Below are 23,824 nucleotides of genomic sequence, written 5' to 3'. Positions count from 1 at the left end.
CCAGGGGAGTTACATCACATGGTAAATATTTACCCCCTCCGCCCTTCCTTTGCCATGAACAGGAGAGTCACATTTTAAGTAAATCTGCGTTCTAAGTCTTGATGGTAAACAAATACTAATGACGGAACGTCCTGCGCTGATTGTACTAAATATTTACATGAGAATTTTTATCACTGCAGCTGCGATGTGGGCATTCGGTGCTCAAACAACTGTTCTTGGCGTACTTTTGCGTTTGCAGTATATGACATATCTATAGGCTTTCCGTGTGGCGGTAGAGAATGGAATCAAATACCGATCTTTATTCTCAACAATAAAAAATTTGCGACATTGAAATTTTGAGAAGTCACCAATTAGTGAACCATGTATCAAAACTCAGTTTATTTCCGAGGTCGGTGAGATTAATCGCTGTTGTGACGATTACCTAGGGAAAGATGGTAATATCATGAAATGCAATTTGTTGTACGAACAAACAGAAAATCATTTGCCATAGGTCACGTTTTATATCCTGCATACTGCGAAACCGCGCCGTATCTAAAGGCGCCCTAGTGATTGCCAAAGTTTATCAGACAGTTGTCTACAATTCGTTGGCACGCGGTTATAGCTTACCACCATCTATGGGTACTCGTCTGGAGAAGTAGAGTAGAAAAAGTTGGATGAATTTTGTCGTATAGTGTGTACTATCGATCTTTACCAGCTCTTCACGTGTTCTACTGACTACTACAGCAAGATGACATATCTGGTTAAGCGGTAATAAATTAGATGCAGAAACTTTCCTCGTAAATAAGTCTATTAGTGAAAAACTTAACAAAATCCCTACAATACTTCCTGAAACTAGTCTTCACATACAGAGAAAAATGCTGCGCAAAACTTTAATATAATAATAGATCTGGATAATTATGTAACTAACGATTTTAATTGTACGGAATTTTTATTCGCGTCCACAAATTATCTCTGAAACATAAATCACAGTGAATTTCACAATCAAAAAACTACATTTCAATTGTACATCCTACGGGTATGGTACGGGCACGAGCTGAAAAGAACTAATACATACTGGGCGAACTGAACTGACCAAGGTGGCTCAGTAACTGACTGGTTTCTCACCCCTGGGTAGGAACCAACCAAATTAGACAGAACATGATGAGCCATGGTAACTGAAACACCTTTAGAACGACGGTTGTCAATATCTACGGCACGGTAGAAAGAATACACAAAATAGGTTACGTTCCATTCACTGGTAGATAGTGAGGTAAATGGATAACATGTTCCTGCTAACGAGGCGAATGCCTGTCAGTAGATTTTAAAATCAAAACTTGAGACGCACAACGATCGATTTACATTGCCTGACAAATCAAATAATGCATCCATTAGGAGAGCAGGAAGCGAAATTAAACTTGGCGGTTCGAAGGGTGCGTGACGTTATTTCAGTAATTACATAATCGAATCTGATTTACAAAGAACTTAGTAGTACAAACTCAGTTTTCAGTATGGCTTTGTACCCTTTATGGTCTGGATGCATGCACTGAATACGGCTAGGAAGGGTGTCATAAAGCCGTTGTATCCTCTCCCGAGCAAACCGGGTCACAACTATTGTATTTGGTCCTTGATATCCTTGATAATGGCACTTGCAATAATGTCAGTACGAGATGGTCCTATGAATGTCGTATCACCGATAGATCTGGGAATCTGCTGCTCAACGAAGTACCTCAACATCATGCAGACAATTCACAGAGACACTTGCCATATGTGGAACAGCGTTGTCCTGTTGAGAAATGGTACCACCATACTGTCGCATGGGAGGCAACATATGAAGACGCAGGATGCCTGAGATGTACCGTTGGCCGAGTTCCCTCAATCACTACTTGCTTTGGGTTGAAGTCATATCCGATGGTTCCCATCACCGTAACGCCAGGAGTAACAGGGATGAGACAAGACATCAGACGGATGGAACCTATTCCCAGGTCGCCGCCACACTCGGCGACGATGGTCATCCAAAGTAGTACGGGACTGATTCATCGTTGAACACAATGCTACATCAGTCATAAGCAGTCCTTGCTTCCCGGTCACAGCACCACCCCAAACGCAGCCGATTGTCTTTGGTGATGACGACAGCGTTTGCATGGAACGGTAATTCCCTGGTCCAGCTATTGCTAGTCTCCTATCAATGGTGCACGATAACGCAGAAACTGGCAGGATGTCCGTGGAAGGTGCAGATGAGAATAGCTTAAGATTTACTTGGTGCCCGATACAGCATCCTCTCTTGTAGTAGCCAGACGAAGTCGACGGGAACCTTCGCGACTAGTAAGTCGTAAGTTATGTTCCCATGCAATCCGATGCCGGGCCACGGTCACATCCGAATGCCCGAAAAATCTGGATTATGCACGATGCAAATAAAGAACCACAACCATGTCCCTTTGAAACTCTGTCATGTGGTGAAAATGCTGTCTTCCCCGACTACGCAGCATGTCCATGTCCCTCATGATAATCACTCACTTGACGCTGCTCACGCCCCTCAAATCCCCTTTCAGGCCTAGTAACAATACCAAATACGAACAAAATTAATGCACCCTAAAGGCCTTTCCATCTGTCACAAGGAACTGCAGCTCTCATTATTTACATACCCGCTGATGGTGTGTTCGTGTACAAAGTTGCATTGATATACCGTGTCTTCTGGATGCTTTACTTTTCTGTAAGGCGGTGTCTTTGCTTTAATACTATCACGTTTAATTCTAAACGAGCATGCAACGGTTAAACACTTACGTTTCTTCATGCATAGTACGAGGCGTTTCAAGAATCTGGTCCCATTTTCAAATGCAGCTATTTATATTGGTATTATCTGTGATTTCTGTGTATATATTGTTCTGCTTCTCTTGCCCTGCAGTCGTCTTTTAATGGTCTTAAGATATTGTACCTCGTTCACTGCGCAGATATTCCCACATATTTACAACATCGCGCACGCTTTTGTATCAAATCTAAATGTGGTACAAATATTTTACGGCGGTATTGCTTCACGAAGAGTTCATATAAAGTTAGAGGTGCTCCATCTTTCGTACATTATTTACATCGATTTGTATGTATCACTAAAACCACTGACTGCTAAAACTACCATTTATTCTTTACAGTTATTGTTATACTATTCTGCTGCCAATACTGAGTAATGTGTATGAAGGCTGGAAAATCTTTATGGATTTACTAAAATTAACATGTACAGGACAAAAATTTGAAGAAATTAATAGATTAACATATCGAGCTTGGCGTTTAGAATTTTTTCCTCGGGACTTTTTTTTGTTATGAAAAACAATTCCATTTCCTGCATTAAATCCATTTTATGTGATTTCTGAAAGCGATGGATTATGTTAATATCTTCTATCTTTGTAAATGGGTATCCAAGTCATGTATGTCTGTCCCATTTGCTGATTTACTAAACTGGTTATGTGTGCTACACTGCGTACTCATTTGTAAACAATGAAAACGATCTTGTGGTACACCATCACTTCCAGAAACCACATAAGATGATTTTAATGGAAAATCTGGAAATATTTGTACATCACAAAAAACAGGAGAAAAAATCTCATTGACAAATTGACAGTGAAACGATTAATTTTTAAAACGTTTCTCCTCTGTATATTAACTACAGTCAATCCATAAATATGTTCTTTTTTTCATTGATTCTACTCAATATTATCAGCGAAATAGTATAAAAATTAAAATGTAAAGCGTAATTGACCATTAAGGAAGTTGGTGGTGTTACTAGTAGAAGTTATAAATGGCAATTTGATGTAAATTATGTAATCCATTAGAAACGGTACAGATCTGACGGTATACGAGTAAAAATTCTTGGGGAAGGAATGCTATCATAATACCTCTATACTTCGTTTTGTTTTCACATAAACAAACAGTATATGTAATGGCTTACGTGTGTTTGAATTTCTACGCAATGAAGCAGGCACATTACCTTAAAACCATAAAATAACGATTATAGGGAAAGAGAAGCGGAACAACAAACAGCCAAACATTACATACACCAATAGAAATAATTATATTTCAAAATGCGAATAAATTCCTGAAATAGCTCGTGTTTGGCATTAAAAAAGTAACTGGTGCAGTGTTTTAATCTTTAAGTTAAGAATGGCACAGTTGCAGGCATTCTGACAACATCGATTATGACGAATAATATTACAGTTCTCTGATAACGAGCTACTGACCACAATCCAGACCGTATACTTGAGGCTTTTATTGGATGGCCATTTTCGACAGAACTAAGCTGTCATCATTAAATCTTATGCGTTCGAATTTTTCCAACATACTTTCCATCAGTATTACAAGTCGCTTCGCACTGCATATGTGCACCCCACTACCATCAAGTGATGTGTAGCGACCTTCATGGTATTCGGGTCTAGATACACAGTGTGAAGCGACTTGTAACATTGATGGGTAATATATTGTAAAAATTCAAAATCATTAACTCCGATGATGACAGCATAATTCTGTCGAAACCGGTCATCCAATAAAATGCTTTTTTAGCGATTTTGGCTTTTAAAGTTTTCTTCACTAACCTATGACAGTCTTTGGTCGACGATAACGTCGACATCTGTTTTAGATAGTAACAGGTATACTCCACTCTGAAAGTACCAGACCGGTTATAAGCCGGCCGCAGTGGTCTAGCGGTTCTAGGCGCTCAGTCCGGAACCGCGCGACTGCTACGGTCGCAGGTTCGAATCCTGCCTCGGGCATGGATGTGTGTGATGTCCTTAGGTTAGTTGGGTTTAAGTAGTTCTAAGTTCTAGGGGACTGATGACCACAGATGTTAAGTCCCATAATGCTCAGAGCCATTTGAACCATTTTTGAACGGTTATAACGTAGACTATGGGTCTTTGCCTTACTACAGAAGCCCAAAAGGGTGTATCCTACGAGGTGTCCACTGAATATCTCGAAAGCTATGAACGATATACGAATTCAACAAACGATACATTGGTAGTGTAGTAGTGGTCATAAGGGACGATCTCTACCTTCAGTATCAGGTTACACTGAAAACGATATACGGTCCCAGGTTACACTCTTGGTCTCCTCGGTGCACCCTACTCCAGCCCCACCCCTTTTTGGGGACCCACTGAGAATTGGTCCAGGTCTCCCAGGGAAATCAGCACATGCATTAGGCAATTGTGTCACGTGCCATAAAATTGGAGGGAACCTCTCTCAGCCAATGGGAGCACAATAAAATGGTGGGAACCCCAATGGACCAATGAGAAACAGGCACTTGCTCCTTATCTCTCTTATCATTTATTATTACTAGCTCGAGTGTGCACAGACCTCTTTATTCGAGGTCTAAGCATCATGGGAGAGAGGTGCAGGTTTGTTATAAGTAATAGGAAATTATCAAAATAATTCTCTCTCTCTCTCTCTCTCTCTCTCTCTCTCTCTCTCTCTCTATATATATATATATATATATATATATATTTCTGGTTTATTTAAACGGTTATTTTACAATACATGTTTTCTTGTAATTTGCTTATGTACATTTTTGTTTTAAACTAATAATCTCATGTGCTTTTTGCACCAAAGTTAGATGAAACGAGGTACTACGTTTCACATATAATCAGTACTTTTTCTTTCGCTATATTTACATTAATCAGTTCTTTTCTATTTGTAATATTTTTATTTACTTTCACTTCTTGAAAACTAATAATGTCAAGTACTAAATCTAGAGAAACTTAAATGCTATGTTTTCCATGTTGTTTCTACATACTCGTTTATACAATATTTACATTTCATTGAGATTGGTTCAAATGGTTCAAATGGCTCTGAGCACTATGGGAGGTACCGGCTGAGGTCATCAGTCCTCTAGAACTTAGAACTACTTGAACCTAACTAACCTAAGTACATCACACATATCCATGCCCGAGGCACTATTCGAACCTGCTACCGTAGCGGTCACGCGGTGCCAGACTGTAGCGCCTAGAACAGCTCGGCCACCCCGGCCGGCTCAGATTGGTTCTATCATCATTTAATATATACATTGTTTTTCATTCTGATCATTCTGTTACAGTATTTACATTTAATCAATCATTTCTTGCACATTATTTTTCTATTTACATGGAAAACGGCGAGTAGTAGCCGCAGGAGACACACACACACACACACACACACACACACACACACACACACACACACGCGCGCGCGCGCGCGCACACACACACACATACATACACGTGAAGAAATGTGTGTAAAGTATTTTACAAGCACACACTATACACACACAGTGCGCAATGAAGCATTCATACTCACGCGCACATACACGTGAAGCTGTGACAAACAGTTCCTAAAACTGTTCCATACATACACATATCAACTACTTCCAAATAAATATACAACCAAACTCTCAGTGACCCCAGTGAATAGTGTGAGTATGGCAGGGTTCCGACACAGTCCCTATAGATGAACCATTTGTTGTCAAGACAAGATAGCCCTGCATTCAGCTACTGTGCAGTATATGCCTTATGGCTGCTCGATCGAAAGATTATATGACGCACCATATGGGGAGTGTCGCCAATGTTTTCGAGGTGGCATCTCTTTTAATCCTCGATTGCGAGAGCATTTGAAGCAGGGCGAAGCACAACCTTAGCACGCCTCGGTGCTGTATCTGCATCTGTGTGGTAGGCGTACATGTTGGTACTGAGCCCCAAACACTCCACGATCTGCAAACCATTCGCTTCGTCTTCCATCAGGCCAATAACCTTTCTGTTTTCAGCTGTTATTCCAAAAGGATTATCGGTCGCATATCCAGACACGTAGAATTCTTCTTGATTGTACTAAATTAATTCATATGGATTGCAATCTTTCACGTATTAAATGAAACTATCTGTATCCAAATAAAGTAACTTGCTGTCGGCGAACTTAGGCGTAGCATAATCATAGTAAATGCGGTAAAGTGGAGTTTGGACAGGTCCCGAACACAAATGCCGGTCTAGACAGTATTTGTGAACTGTACTGACACCTTGGCCATCAAAAATGTTCAAATGTGTGTGAAATCTTAAGGGACTTAACTGCTGAGGTCATCAGTCCCTAAGCTTACACACTACTTAACCTAAATTATCCTAAAGACAAACACACACGCCCATGCCCGAGGGAGGACTCGAACCTCTGCCGGGACCAGCCGCACAGTCCATGACTGCAGCGCCTGAGACCGCTCTGCTAATCCCGCGCGGCCATTGGCCTTCGCCACAGCAACTAATCCTCCATTGAGGATTTTGATCGGTTTGAAATCTGGTCTGGTGACTTAATCTCTTCCGCCAAAACGCCTTCCCACACGACAAACTAAATGAATTTCGCAGTGTTCTCCAACATATACCACATGGATGCGGTACACCACGTACTACAGATGAGAGGGTGAAAAACGATTGCGGGGATGTGTTCAAAAATGGTTCAAATGGCTCTGAGCAATATGCGACTTAACTTCTGAGGTCATCAGTCGCCTAGAACTTAGAACTAATTAAACCTAACTAACTTAAGGAGATCACACACATCCATGCCCGAGGCAGGATTCGAACCTGCGACCGTAGCGGTCGCTCGGTTCCAGACTGTAGCGCCTAGAACCACACGGCCATACCGGCCGACAAAGAAAAATTGATCCAGTTATTTGCTTAATATCTTCTATTTCTGGGGAGAATTCGCCAATAATAATAATAATAATAATAATAATAATAATTCACCGCAGTAACCTCGCCTTTGATTCACCACCGAAATTAGATCTCTATGGCTTACTTAGAATATTGTGCCAAGAGAGAGTGCAAGGAAAGCATCAAGATTATTGTACAACATTCTGTCATTAAGAAAACAAATACCACGAAAACAAAGGAACTCTTTTCTTCCCTGCTTTCGTGAGCCTTAAATGCACGAAACGGAAGTTGCTTAGAAGATGTAGGAATATTCTTTAGGGCACATGGTGATAATGTTAGGATCGAAATTTCTACATATTGGTAATAAATGAAACTATGTGGTTGCAAAGACATTTTCAAATCTCAAACATACATGATGACATATGTAGACTGAAGCGACAAGGCTGGGAAACGAACCCATGTCTCCTGCTCGCGCCGGCCGCGGTGGCCGTGCGGTTCTAGGCGCTCCAGTCCGGAGCCGCGCTGTTGCTACGGTCGCAGGTTCGAATCCTGCCTCGGGCATGGGTGTATGTGATGTCCTTAGGTTAGTTAGGTTTAAGTAGTTCTAAGTTCTAAGGGACTGATGACCACAGCAGTTGAGTCCCATAGTGCTCAGAGCTATTTCTCCTGCTCGCGAGGTAGATGGGCTAACCACTATGCCACAGTGGTTTTGCACAGCTGTATGGACTACCCCAATACGCCTTCCTCCTCAATCCAAATTCGAATTCCCGCGTCAGCCCATTTGGTATTTGTGCAGATTTCAATTTGTCCATTCATTCTGCATATATACATCATAGAGGTCTGAGTTTTGAAAAGGTCTCTGGAAGCATATAGTCTCATTTGATTAAAGCATCTATGCCTGGGATTCATGGAGGATCCCCCATTTCGTTCGATGCTGAGGTGCTATTCCAGTACAGCTGAAGAGCCTGTGCGATGCTGTTCGATTTTAGGAGCAATACAAAGTGGGCTGAGGCGTGAATGGGAATTTGAGTCGAGGAGGGAGGCGTGCCCGGGTAGTCCGTGTAGTTATGCAAAGCCATAGTGCCAGGGTAGCATAGTGGTTAGCTTATCTGCTTTGTGAGCAGGAGACCTGGGTTCGAATCCCGACCTTATACTTTTATTCTCGCTTTAGTTGTCGTTTTCGACAGAGTTTTTTTAGTGTTCGTAGACTTGGCTTTAATTGTTTAAGAGATTGCGGATCTTCTTGAAGGGAAGTGTGTTAGTATTTTCAATATTTAGGGTAGACCAAACTTATTGAAAGGCAAATCTTTAATCTCATGCGGCAAAAACATTTCGATGGAAAAGTTAACAATTAATGACTACCCAGAAAATATTCTGAAAATTATAACCCAGCACCATTACCGGAATTCTTCTTTCTACAGCAGATTCCACTCAAGTGCGTTTCTACAGAGAGGAAACTACTCTGTCTTAGTCTGGAGAACATTCAGCTAACATTTATTACTGCCCCCTTACTTCCGAATACAATAGTACTTATGGTAGGATATTTCCGTACGTCTGATGAAGTTTGGGGAGGAACAAGGTTACTCTCCTGATTCATCTTTTCGTTTCAAAGGTTCTGCAGAAACTATTAGAAACAGCATAACAATGACGGTACAGATGTTCAATGACGTCTTCGTTCAGCAAGAATACAGTACACAACCGCTCGCTTGCATAGATCGATGGAAGCCTCGCCCCATGAAACGAGACGCCAGTAGCGTGCGGCCGCATTTCTTACATCGGCGATACTACGTGGGCTGCCCATGAAAATATCCCTTATCGCGTAGTAACACAGCGAAGTTGCTGCGGCTAGAGGATTTACTGCCACGCTCGAAAGGAATCACGTTTGCTTGGTTCTTTCTGCATGCGAATATTTTGTTCTTAACTCTCCAAGCAATTACGAGTTTTACGGTTCACAGTGTTCACGCAGCTTGCTATAACCTTATGACCTTGCGGGTTACTGTAAAACCAAGTTACGCATGTGGCATAGGACGTCTCCCGTTAAACATGTTTCTCGGGATGTGGGATAATCACCACAGCCGCCATCTATTGACAGTCTTTGTACAATCCGTTGAAAGCTACAAACCTTACCAAATTGCAGCGCGTAGAGGAATACCTGCCACTGAAGCGAAATTTATACAAAAGATTAGAGAAACGAGTATAAAAAAAATGATTACGGTAATTGAAATGTAGATGACCACCGAGTTTCAGCACTCACTGAGGTGTAAAACAGCAATGTGTTTCAACCGGAGTCTCTAAATGCCGAGTCCAGGGAAACATAATGCCGCCTCGTCGATCTTCGTACATGGCTCACACTTTTCTTGCCACATGTGGCCGGGCTTCGTTCTAATGGAACACAACTCTATTCAAAGGAGGGGCAATATATCAGGACTCACACCTCTTATATATCAGTTGCTAATGAAATAGCCCCTCATTGGGTACAAGTCGATTTGGTACTCAGTGATGCCCCAAGAAATTAAATTCTTGAATTAGTTCTCTGTGCCAATGAAGACTGTAGGCTGCCTGGTAGGGGTCATGACCGTAGCGTCTAACATGTATACGGTCATCACCGTAGCATAAATCAAAATGGAACTCATCCGAAAGCAGTATATTTTTCCACTCAGCGTTCCTACGGCGACATTCAATCGCCCACTGCTGTTTGAGCCGTTTACAGATTCTGAAATACTCCTGCAACGAGCCAGTGCGAAGATTGAAGCTCTATTTTCTCGTTATGAGCCACGCTGTGTTGAAATTGTACCGTTCAGCAGTCGCAAGTCCCTTCGTAGAGTCCTTTTCTATCAATTATTAAAACACACACACACACACACACACACACACACACACACACACACACTCACACTCACACACACACACCGCTCTTGTGACGGCATGACAAATACACGCAGACGAGGCATAGTGACATTTACATTACTTTTCCACCTTGTTCTACGGCTGTCCATTGACTGAGCTTGGCTAAGCACTGACGTTTCTGATCATACAACATCGCGCACGGCTGGACTTACATATACATTACTGGCCATTAAAATTGCTACACCACGAAGATGACGTGCTACAGACGCGAAATTTAACCGACAGGAAGAAGATGCTGTGATACGCAAATAATTAGCTTTTCAGAGCATTCACACAAGGTTGGCGCCGATGGCGACATCTACAACGTACTGGCATCAGGAAAATTTCCAACCGATTTCTCATCCACAAACATCAGTTGACCGGCGTTGCCTGGTGAAACGTTGTTGTGATGCCTCGTGTAAGGAGGAGAAATGCGTACCATCACGTTTCCGACTTTGATAAAGGTCGGATTGTAGCCTATCGCGATTACGGTTTATCGTATCGCGACGTTGCTGCTCGCGTTGGTCGAGATCTAATGACTGTTAGCAGAATATGGAATCGGTGGGTTCAGGAGGGTAATACGGAACGCCGTGCTGGATCCCAACGGCCTCGTATCACTGGCAGTAGAGATGACAGGCATCTTATCCGTCTTGATCCCTAAGTGAACAGATGGGACCGTTTGCAAGACGACAACCATCTGCACGAACAGTTCGACGACGTTTGCAGCAGCATGGACTATCAGCTCGGAGACAATGGCTGCGGTTACCTTTGACGCTGCATCACAGACAGGAGCGCCTGCGATGGTGTACTCAACGACGAACCTGGGTGCACGAATGGTAAAACGTCATTTTTTCGGATGAATACAGGTTTTGTTTACAGCATCATGATGATCGCATCCGTGTTTGGCGACATTGCGGTGAATGCACAGGGGACGCGTGTATTCGTCATACTAGCGTATCACCCGGCGTGATCGTGATGGTATGGGGTGCCATTGGTTACACGTCTCGGTCACCTCTTGTTCGCATTGACGGCACTTTGAACAGTGGACGTTACATTTCAGATGTCTTACGACCCGTGGCTCTACCCTTCATTCAATCCCTGCGAAACCCTACATTTCAGCAGGATAATGCACGACCGCATGTTGCATGTGTTATCACCATGGTCCCACTAGTTATGCCTTTCAACACTGAGTCTGGTAACCGCGTGCTGTTTAGTACGTATCTCAATGCATTATTATTATTATTATTATTATTATTCTGTCGATAGGATTGTGGAAACATCATGTCTATTACCGTTTGGGAAACACTGTAATTCGAAACTGAACATTTCACAATCAGCAGGGTCGGGAAGAATCATGCAGAACAATATCTGTCAGAGGGGTAATGTGCATTAGGTGGAACAGAGCACAGGACTGACTGCGTGTTCATACTGCATGCGCTGTTCACCAGACAGGGACTAGTTGCGAGCGGAGTAACGTGCCCGTGACAGATTCCAATGTACAAGCGTACACGTATCGAATTTTCTCATTGTAAATCTCTAAATCAGTGTGGTAGGCATATTGCATGGACAAACGATTAATATGTGGATATGCTTCTGGTCCTTAATGTATCTGATAACCGGGATGGTGTTGCCGCTCGTGAATATGGTGCTAGATATCCTCGTCGAAGCCATCCAGATAAAAGTGTGTTCAGGTTTTCCCCTTCCACCATCGCTTGACAGAGGTCGTCCACGGACTCACTGTACTCCTACTGAGGAAGCTGTTCTGGAGGTCATACACCAAGAACCCAAGCGAAGTACACGTAGCGTAGCAAGGCAGTTGCGTGTCTTGGAAAGCACGGTCGTTAACACGCTGCACGAACATGGGCTGCACCCCTATCATCATGTTTTCACGCAACACCTGCATCCTGCACATCGCCATCAGTGGATGCAATTCTGTGAATGGTTCCCACAATAACAGGAAGCCAACGATGACTTTGTGAACACTGTAATATGGTCGGATGAAGCAGCATTAAGTCGTGAGGGTGTCTTCAATGCGCACTATGCACAATGCCCACCATTGGTGTGAGGTTAACCCACACATCACCCACAATCACGGATATCAAGTTCGCTTTGGTATCAACGTCTGGGATGGAATAATGGGCGACAGGTGGTTGGGCCCCTACATGTTGCCTGACCGGTTGATTGCACGAAGGTATCATGCATTCCTCTCGAACTATCTGCCCGATGCGCTTGAAGATTTTCCACTATATGTTGGGCACAGGATATGGTTAAAGCATGATGGTGCAGCTCCACACCCTGGAATTAATGTGCTACAGTATTTGGACAGAACATTTCCCGGGAAATTGCTCGGACTTGGAGGTCCAGTTGTATGGCCACCGCTTTCACCTGACTTAAATCACCTGGATTTCTTCCTGTGGGGACACCTGCAGGAGCACATGTACTCTACTCCACCGACGAATGTGGAAGAATTGGTAGCACGTGTTCGTGCTGCTCTTGTTACTGTGGATGCACTTTTGGTGCAAAGGCACCAGAGCTGTATGATCCGGCGAGTTGTGCAATGTTTGGATTTGGAGGGAAGTCGCTTTGAGAATCTGTCTTTCTGAGGACAACGTTTTCTGTTGTGAAGGTCATGCGGTCATCAATATGGATATTATTATTGTTACTGATTGCTAATGTGCGACGTCTGAGCGCTCATATTATATGTGGTATAAACGACACGTAGATCTTGTGTCATTGTACTGGGCTGTCAACTTTCGCATTTCGAAAATGATATTGTTTTTGTAGTTATTCTGTAATATGACAGGTTATTTGTTTCAACTGTCTTTTTCTTATTTGTCTAACTACGTAGGCCTACTTGTTATGTTCAGCGTTACAAATTGTTGTAAGTTTGGGATACACGTGACCTAAGAAATGGTGTATATTACAGAATAAAATGTCGGAAGGAAATTAGCAAATAAAAAAGTGCGCCCCATGCCAGGATCGAACCCTCGACCTCCTGCACTCCAACGCAAAGTTATATGCACTGCACCAACTGCATAATTGGTTGAGTGTTGCCAGTTTGCCACTCTTTAACGTCCTTTTTTTGGCGGATATACTCGCCAGACGAAATTTTTAGACAGGCATTTTTTTGTCGCTGGCATGTCTGGAGTCGCGCTGCGGAGTCCGAGTACACGAATTTTGCTTCTCCCTGTATATAATTATCGTATGATACACTGCATAGCACTATTGATGATGATGATGAGTCCCATACTCCGAGAAGCGTAGGGGACGATGCGGGAGACCCGCACCGCTGTACTAGGCAAGGTCCTAGTGGAGGTGGTTTGCCATTGCCTTCCTCCGACCGTAATGGGGATGAATGATGATGAAGACGACACAACAACATCTGGAGGCAGGAAAAATCCATGGCCCCGCCGGGAATCGAACCCAGGACCCCTTGCGCGGGAAGCAAGAACGCTACCCCAAGACCACGAGCTGCTGGCACATAGCACGGCTGAAGCCCCCCGAGTAATGAACGAGTCGGCGGAATAGTTGAGTGTGACAGTCCCAAGCTCAGTATGAGGTTCAAAAAGGGAACTGAAATTTTTCCTAACAATATCAAAAGTAAGTACTGTCTGTTGCACAAACTATTGGTACTCCAGTGAGCAGAATATCCTTTGAATAGTAGGTACTCTACATATGAATGATTTGATATGGCCCCACAAGAAACAGATTACGAGAGGGCGATTAGTGGTTCAGCTGTCCACCACATGACAACGCTCGTTGTAATATAGGGATTGGAGAAAGTGTTGTTCTGCTGGTGAATATCGACACCTAAGTGTGCATGTGCACCACCACTATGACATCCTCGATCGTTTCGCAGACAACCGGTGACAAGCATATTCCGAATTAAAATTAGCAATTCTGTTCCATTTGTAACCTCCCCCCTCACTTCTCGACCTTAATGACAGTGAAAAATTAAACCGCGTGTACCTAATGGAAATTTGGGAAAAGCAATCGTCACCGAAGTTAATCTGTCGGTAAAGAGGGAGGAAAGGGTTACATCTAAATGAAAGGAAAAATGCAAATGAAACTGGTGGAAATTAATTTTGAAAAGGGGTAAAGTTAATAAAGAAAGTAAATGTGCGGCCGTTACGTTAATAATTAACTAGCGGTAATTAGATATTTGAGATTTGGGGGAAATTACGGTTGCCAGTCCTATCGACAATTACTATAGTAACTGAAAAAGAAAGGTTATTACACATATAATTAGCACTAGAAGCGTGGCAACTGAAGGTTGACACGTGTAGTGTGGAAACAAAGTTTGTCAGAAGTAATAAATTTCGCTACACTCTGACTTAATTTAGCAAAAGAATTAATAAAACCGGAAAATTGAAAGTTAATTTAGTGACTGAAATTAATAGTGAGCTTTGTTTTTGAAGCACATCGAAATTCAGTAAAATACGGTTAGTCTTGGGGTACCTCAACAATCATTTCAAAAGCTACTTGAATCTACGCGATTTAGAAATAAGAGATTTAACTTTGAACTTGAATTAAATGGTTCTGAACAATTAACAATAGTAAAATTTAGTACGTACCAAGCTGAGCTGCAGTCACAGGTAACCTAAAATACGGTAACAAAACCCGCACTCTTAATTTGTGCTTGTGTAATCTAAATATTGTAGCCAGCTATGAATACCTTAACTGAACTTTGAAATTAAAGCAGTGAAATCGAATGATATTACTTTACTTTAATGCTGGCGTTTGAATTTCAACGACACTCGGGTTCATTCCGGAAAAGGAAGGGACCTTGCTTGGTAATGCAATTGGGACAATGAGCAACAAAGGTTCATGCTACGTGGCTGTAATTTAGTGAGAAAAACTTAACAGTTTGAAAAGCTGAGGTCTGCCATACAGTTCTAAAACTTTACGTGCTACCAGTCTTCCTTGTTGGTTGATTGCCGGCCGAAGTGGCCGCGCGGTTCTGGCGCTGCAGTCTGGAACCGCGAGACCGCTACGGTCGCAGGTTCGAATCCTGCCTCGGGCATGGATGTGTGTGATGTCCTTAGGTTAGTTAGGTTTAACTAGTTCTAAGTTCTAGGGGACTAATGACCTCAGCAGTTGAGTCCCATAGTGCTCAGAGCCATTTGAACCATTTTTTGTTGGTTGATTGAAGGTTTGAAGTCATCGTTCGAGGAGATGGCGACAGTCACTCATTGTCGGCCGTCGCTGTTGCAGAAGCTGGATGATGGCACGCCTTCTTCTCGGCACGGTCTCCAGCCGAAACGCGCTCTTGATGTGTGCCAGCTAACGATTCCAGTCCGCGACACCATGTCAGAAACTAAAATAGCAAGTCGAGCGCAATTACATGCTGCCAAACGCCGAAAGCGCGGCAACTCGCGGGAGCGTCACACAACACACCTGCTCCACTGCACTGCTCCAGCCAGACTCTCTCTGCTCAGCCCGCGCTCCACGCGGCAGAGTTACCACTACCAAAGATCCTAAACACTTTGCTTTTCCACACGACCTATCGATGTATTCGTTCGACAGCATAGTTTTCCGTAGGCCAGACCCAGCGTAAAAATACAAATAATCTTTACACAACAAACCAATTATACATCGACATAAATGCATATATATACAAATAGTAAAACCATTACAATATACAAAGACACAGAAACGTCATATCTTCAAGTAACAAAATAAGGAAAAAAATTTACAGTACAATAGATTGAAATAGGAGGATATTCATTTCCGGCGTTACAGATTCAACGGGAACGACGGGAAATAGTAAGTTCTTTTCAGACCGTCACTGCGAACGCATGCGCCTGCGAGCGGCAGCGGCATGCACATATCATCGACTTTGCTGTTTGCGGGCACACACACACACACACACACACACACACACACACACACACACACATACATACACGAGACTTGCATAACTTCTGTTGCGTACATTTCCACATAATTAAATTAAAAATACAAATAGATCTCGTCTCCAGATTCCGACCAAGATTTGGAAGAGATTTCCCTTGGTAGAAAGGCAGATTCCAGAACCGGAAATTCCCTTCCAACCTAATACCAATCTGGCCGCTGTCTGCCGTCAGATTGTGCAATATTTGAATGAGAAGGCTCAAACTGTAAAACAGGGCAAAACTCAGGAGCTAAGGGCAGAGAATGAAATGTAAAAATATGTGTTAAGCTTGGGCTGGACTTTTATGAAATTTGGTCTCATGTCCCCGATTACTCACTTTTGCCCTTTTTACTAGATATCTTGTTTCAGTTGATGAGGATTTGGACAGTGTGTGTGAAATTCTTTAGAGTGTGTCTGCTGGATGTTCTTTGGATAACCTCAAAAGCTGGAAAGGTATAGGCGGAAAGGGTACAAACAGGGGAAGTCGATTTATCATGCACCGACTGTTGCTGCTTTTGCCGTGTCTTCGAAATCTGTAGCGCAGCGTAAGAGGAGTGATCTGTGGTTCAGCAGGACTGTGAACTCAGCAAATATATTAATGGAAAAGTTGCTTCTTGTTGATACTGGTCTCGATCTGCTCGACGTTCAACATATACACAATATCATCCACCATCATATAGCTCGTACACGTTCATCACTGGTTCGTTTTAGTGCTGGAGCGTGGTGACAGATGTCATGTTAGATCGAATCTCTGAACCATTCAGAATGACATTTTTGCAGATGTTACTACTATGCTATCGCAAAAGGTACTGACCTGACTAGCGTATTGTCAACGTTTGACAGAGTTGGAGACGTGTACTAGCAAAAGAAAATCTGTGACAACGGGTCTTACATAGCAGAGTGAAGTAACAGCACTGTTACTAGATCCCTATGATATCTCTTATTTTATTATAACTGTCACGAAATATATTGGAAACATAGATTTCTGTAAAGTAGTGATAGAAGGCGTGTGCAGTATGTAACACCGAACTTACTGATCATGAGACGCAAAACAGCGTATGCCCAGTTACGTGATTAACAGTGAGTAGTCTGCTTGTTGTAAATAACGTCAGCAGGAAAGTACGGAAGTTTGAAAGCTAGGAAAACTTGAGACTGCGAATAGGATGATGACTTGTGAGTGTTGCATGTTGTTCACATTAATAAAATGGTCCATGAACCAAGGATACAACAATATTTTGGTTTAAAACGCACCAAAAGTTGTATAGCACTTTCAGTTTTTAATTTCAAATCTATGGAAATATTATTTCTTCTAGTATCGCCTTCTCGTCCGTTCGGTATACCAGAGAAGGCGAAGGCCTTGCGTATTTCATGTATCAGGTCCATCGATCTATCAAATCAGGTGGCGAAGTGCACTTGATGTTCACTGTAGTGGAATACAAGCCGTATAAAACGAAATAAAGATTGACTTCTAAGGCATTCGAAGTTGCTTAACATATTTTCAGAGTGAATTTTCACTCTGTAGCGAAGTGTGCGATGATTTGAATTTTCTGGCAGATTAAAACTGTCTACCGAACCGGGACTCGAAACTAGGCATTTGCAAAGGATCTAGTATCGAGTTGCGGTCCAATAAACAGTTTAAATCTGCCAGTAAATTTCATACTTTACGTGTTTTTCTGTGAACCTTTTGAAATAAGCTCCATCCTCAGAAGATGATACGGAGAAACGTGACAGGTTCTGATCAAGGAGGCCCTACACTAATTAGCTCTTACATAAAGTCGCTGTGTAATGATAATAATAACAGTAGCCGATAAAGGTTAGGTGTACAAACAAATTAAAAAATATTCATTGATTTGTGTTTTTGAACCTAAACGTGAAATTAATCTTCCAAATGTCTACTACGTCTCGATTAGCATCACTTCTCAATATCTAAATAACACCGGCACATTACCTATGTTGGCAATACGAGCAAAGAGTTATGTATGGAGTTAAAAGAAGTGATAAAGTGGTTGACTAACATCTTACAACAGAGTGGCAATGGAACACCAGACCTTTGAAGGCGTAGTCTGGAAATTTACCATGGGCCACCGATCTTAAGAGTCCCTTAACCAAGTATTAATATATTAAGCAGATTAATTAGACATATCATTTAAGAAAGTGTATATTTTGGAACTGATAGAACATGCGGTGTAAACAAGCTGCGTCTATGTTTCAACTTACCTAAAAAATAACATTACTTAAAAACTCCGTCATGTCTTGGTTCCTTTAATGGTATCTAATTTATTACTGAGGCCAGAGTATTGAGTTAAGCAGGTTACTGAGCTATGATAAATAGATAACATCCTCAGTGTAACAAGCAGCATTTTCCACTGGTGTAACGACGAGGCGGTAGTTAAACGCTAAATATATTGTGAACACCAAAATGCTATAAAAGAGCCGTACGTGGAATTTATATAACCGGCAAATTCTGTTATACTCACGCTCCGTTTTAGGCAAGCAGATGATGGAACACTGGAAACAAATAAATAAATAGAAGCATAAAAATATGGAACTCGTGGTCTCCAATGTATCGTTTCTAATGAAATGTTTTTATTTCGCTTTTCCGTGTCAGTGATAAATGTGCGGGCTTACTTTAAGCTGTGGTCGCCTCCCACAGGAAAGTTCATCGCCTAATATTATATGAACAGAATTTGAAATACCACGACATTTTCACTTATAGTGTTACGCTGTAAACTCTCTAGGGACATCAAAGAGCCTGTGATGGCTATGATAGTACTTATTTAGAAAAGAAATTAGAAGTAATGAAAGCGATTAATATATGAATTTAACTGGTTTCTTCGTATTTATTTCTTCAACAGTTGCTTTCTTGTATGACAAGATAGCAAATCTTTCCAAATGTTGTCAGAAATTATCTCACATCGCCTAACAGAAAGGGATACCAATGTGTTACTTAGCTAAATGTCCATACAAAACTGATCAATATCTTGAGCATGAAGAGTCGTGAACGGAAGCGATATTTAGGTTAATTCGATGTATTCACGAAGTGTTGCATGCCAACGCAAGGCGTAGGGACTGCCCTTCCTCTCCCCGTAGCCTCAGAATAAATACGCAATGGGTACCATCAAATATAAAAATAGACGAACATTGCGGCGCTTTAGGTATGAAAACATTTGTCTGAAATGCCCCAAATTTCACATAAAGTTATCTAGTGGACCAGTCCCATTTCTCCACCTATATATCTACGTCTCCTTACTGTGGCTGTCCATTCTGTAATGTTTCCTGCGTTTCCGTTTTACCCTCAGTACTGGCTTCAATTATTTTATTTTAATGAGTTCCTGTAACAAAATTGGTCTGGTGGTCGTATCAAGATTCACGATGGCCCTTGGTCAGTTAGCTAATTCAGATAACTGTCTTTCAAGTTTTCATTAACAGCCGACAACAGCAGAAATCTCTTGAAACCTATAAAGTAAATACAAATGGGTAAGGCATTAGGCCTGTGCCGACTGACCAACTGCTGCGTACAAAGCTGTACACGGATCAGTGTATGATGGTGGGACATGAGATCGGCATGTCGCCAGCGCCTCCAGCCGTTTTTGCCAGTAGATGAGTCCTAATGATGCCGCTGCATCTTCATTCAAGCAGCTCCTCATATAGCCTCGCAAGGTCTGAGTGGATCATACATCACAAAGAAAATCTCAAAAAAATCTGAATAAATTAATTATAAATCAGTTTTGTAAATCTGTTTTTGCCTGTTTCTGATGAGACTGTTTACAGGAACGTCAATACAAATTTACAGTGTACCTGAAAGATTACCTTTAATAGAGAGGCGCGGTAGGGGTGAATCTGGGGAGAAGAATGCCAGGCACATTTAAAACTGGAGCTAAATATGCAGTTACTCATGAAACTACAGTGGACGTGTAAATTTCTGTCCACATGAAACTGCGATGTAATGTAGAATGAAGCTGAAAGCTAAAGACATGTACTTGAAAATGACCCAATGTTGAAATTGGCCGATCGCACAGATAATAAAAAGAATACAGCCTACTTAGATCACGTTCTAAATCTCAAAAAAACCTTGACACTCTGGACCCCCACAAAAATAACGTTTTAAAATTTAAATTACTGCCATAAGAGAAGGCTTTAGACCGTCTATATGAGTGAAGAAGTGCAATATTCTTGAACTCAGCACGCAATACACCCTCGCTCAAAATATACAAGAAAGCTAACGTCGTGTGATTGCTCGGATTAAGTAGCAGGAAAATTTGTTGACTGGAATCAGTGATGTAAAAGTTCCAAGACATATTTGGAGGTTGTAGTGTGCACCGTAATGTGTTGGTAACTTAATGCGTTAGTAGATAGCATGGAATGCTGTCGCAAGACTACAATGTGTAGCGACGTTCCGACGCACGCAGTGCTAGCATTTATGTAATTGCAAATGTTCCCATCAATACAATATTACAATCTTCTTTTCCTTTTCTGCTTCGAGACAATAATAGAGGAAGACCAGATTTCACGGTGACGTCTTGTGAGCAGATCAGTGCCCCAGGTAAGACCTCAGAAGCCACGCCCCCTTTTCTATAAAGTCAGCATCATGACGTCACAAGGAACGTCCCATTATCTATGACGTCAAAAGCCACGCCTTCCGATTGTATGATTATTGCCAGCCATTGAAACGAAACAGCCAGTCACATTTCAGTATTTTATCAGTCACCAAAACGAAACAGTAAATCACAAAGAAGCACAGGAGCCGTCCTCTTGACCCACGTAAAGATACTGACAATAACTGTGTAACTTAGCACAGGTGACTTAACTTAAATGTTCTGCTGCACTTGTCAATGAACTTAGTTTGATTAATGTACCACAGCTGATATAAGGCTCAATGCACCCTAAAATTCAACGCACAGACACAAACACACAAACACACAAACACACAAACACACAAACACACAAACACACAAACACACAAACACACAAACACACAAACACACAAACACACAAACACACAAACACACAAACACACAAACACACAAACACACAAACACACAAACACACAAACACACAAACACACAAACAAACACACAAACACACAAACAAACACACAAACAAACACACAAACAAACACACAAACAAACACACAAACAAACACACAAACAAACACACAAACAAACACACAAACAAACACACACACACACACACACCTGAAATTTGCACCACATTCAAAACTATCGTATTATTTACACTTTACATAAATTGCAATAATACGTGTCATATGCAACACCATATTTCTGTAAAGCATCACAATGTTATCTTCATGTCCAAAATATCTGTCAAAACACATGAGGGCTGTAACTTTCAGTATTTCCATATCTAAGTTATTCCGAAACTATACAAAACACCTGTGATCTGCTAAAATAAAATGCTGAGCAGGCAGCTGATACTTCATCCTAGGCTTAAATGAGTCTGCACAAAAACAAACCTGACCAATTACCACTTTTGGGGAGAAGAATATAATACACACAATGTTTATATCAGGTGGCTAGTTGTGACTCGTTCCAACAAGTAAAAGCGAACGGTCAGCAAGCTGAAACTTGTTATCTGCAAGTCAAGTCTTGTTCCAACAAGCAAATTGTAAAGTCGTATTCATGATATCGCGTGAGCGGTTCAGCACCGTATCAGTGTCAGTTTCTGGTTTATCCAACGTGTGGTACAAGGATCGTACAAAGAGCGGACTAAGCTCATCGACTAACCTGTAAGTAATTACAGTAGTGCCAATAAGCGAGCTGCGTATGTGATGAAAAATAAAAATAATCGAGATGTAGGAATATTTAAAATGAGGATTCATTGTGCCTTGCAAAATATGGCACGGATGCCGAGCCTACGTTTAGACAAGTGTAGCTTAACCAATAAGTAGTATCAGTAATCCCAACATGTGAACCATGTTCATTTTTTACAAATTTTATAGAACTGTTACGTTGTGATGGTAGGGCCCCTTGTGTTGTGTAGTCAAAATTCTATGTATTTTGATATACAATTTCGTCCTGGTGCAAAGATCGAATTGTTGTTTGTGATCAAATATCTGTAAATACACTTGATTCTTATGATAAGCAGTATGCGTCTATTTTGTACTTGAAATCTATATTTATTTGGTAAATATTGTTACTCCGGTGCAAAAGATAGTAACTTTGAGATATCGAAATTTCCTCTCTGTGTGTGGACCCTTGTCTTTGGCCATGTTTACATCCGAATTTCGAGCATTATAAAGGTCTCCTTGCGTAATACGAAGAAAATGTGGTTCATTTGATACAACCTATTAAAGATGTCCTCAAAACACCTTATTCTTTCTGAAATGGTGCTTGGTTAATTCGTTTGTTTTTCTCTATGTTCTGTGTGTACATCTAGTATTTGGAGCATTACGATTATATCTTTGTATTATTTTGTAGCTGAATATGGACAGGTAAGAAAGTACCATCTGTAAACTTTTAGACGACCTAGGTACCATAGTTCTCATCAGTAAATGCAGCTTTCCTCGAAAGTTCGGTTTCATGCTACCAATCGAACATAGCCGGATTCATCGAGTATATGATATTTTGTCAAAAACTGACATTTTGAGCCCGTGGCTGTGTACAAAGTATAGGTGGACTCTTACACAGAAGATTACAGCAACCAGCAACGTTATACAATGCTATATTTAAACAGCGCCGTTACCGGTTTCGAACCGACGGGTTCATCTTCAGACGGCTAATTGGCGTTTTACGTTAGTTTTCTTCTTTTTTCCCCACTTGATGAAATTTCCTTGAGGTAGTGGTGCCCTACAACCAAGACAAGCTGTGAGACAACGTCTCTTTGACTGTAATTGTGCTTCACAACGATTTTAAATGATGTAAACAAATTATTATTGTTAAAGGGAAGATGTTTCGGTTACTTACGATGAAGAGTCCGCTCCGTTTTGTTCTAGTGCAGGTTACCTATCATCTTGCGGCAGCGAAGAATTTCCATTATGTAAAGCTTTACATTATGTGCATATAAATACGCACAAGAAAATGCATTATACAGTTTTCGCTGCTGCAAGTTGATAAGCAACATGCACTCGAACATAATGGCGCAGAAACTTCATTTTTATTATTCAGAATCAATTGCCACTTATATGACCGTACGGACATCTTATCTTAATCGTTTTTCATTTCGTTTTGATCATCTGATGACTTTATAAGATGGAAAATGACAGTGTCATATGAGTTCTAAGAGCGCTACGCAGATAGTCTCGTAAATCGTTTTTGTAGATTCGGAGCAGCAGAAGGCCTATAATACTTCCTTTGGGGAATACCACATATGACTTCTGTTTTACTCGATAACTTTCAATGAATTGCAACGAAATATGACATTGTTGACACCAAATCACGAATCTAGTCGCACAATTGAGGCGATAGTCCAT

This window comes from Schistocerca piceifrons, chromosome X (assembly GCF_021461385.2).
Source record: "Schistocerca piceifrons isolate TAMUIC-IGC-003096 chromosome X, iqSchPice1.1, whole genome shotgun sequence".
NCBI lineage: Eukaryota > Metazoa > Arthropoda > Insecta > Orthoptera > Acrididae > Schistocerca > Schistocerca piceifrons.
Note: the sequence above shows the minus strand (reverse complement) of the source record.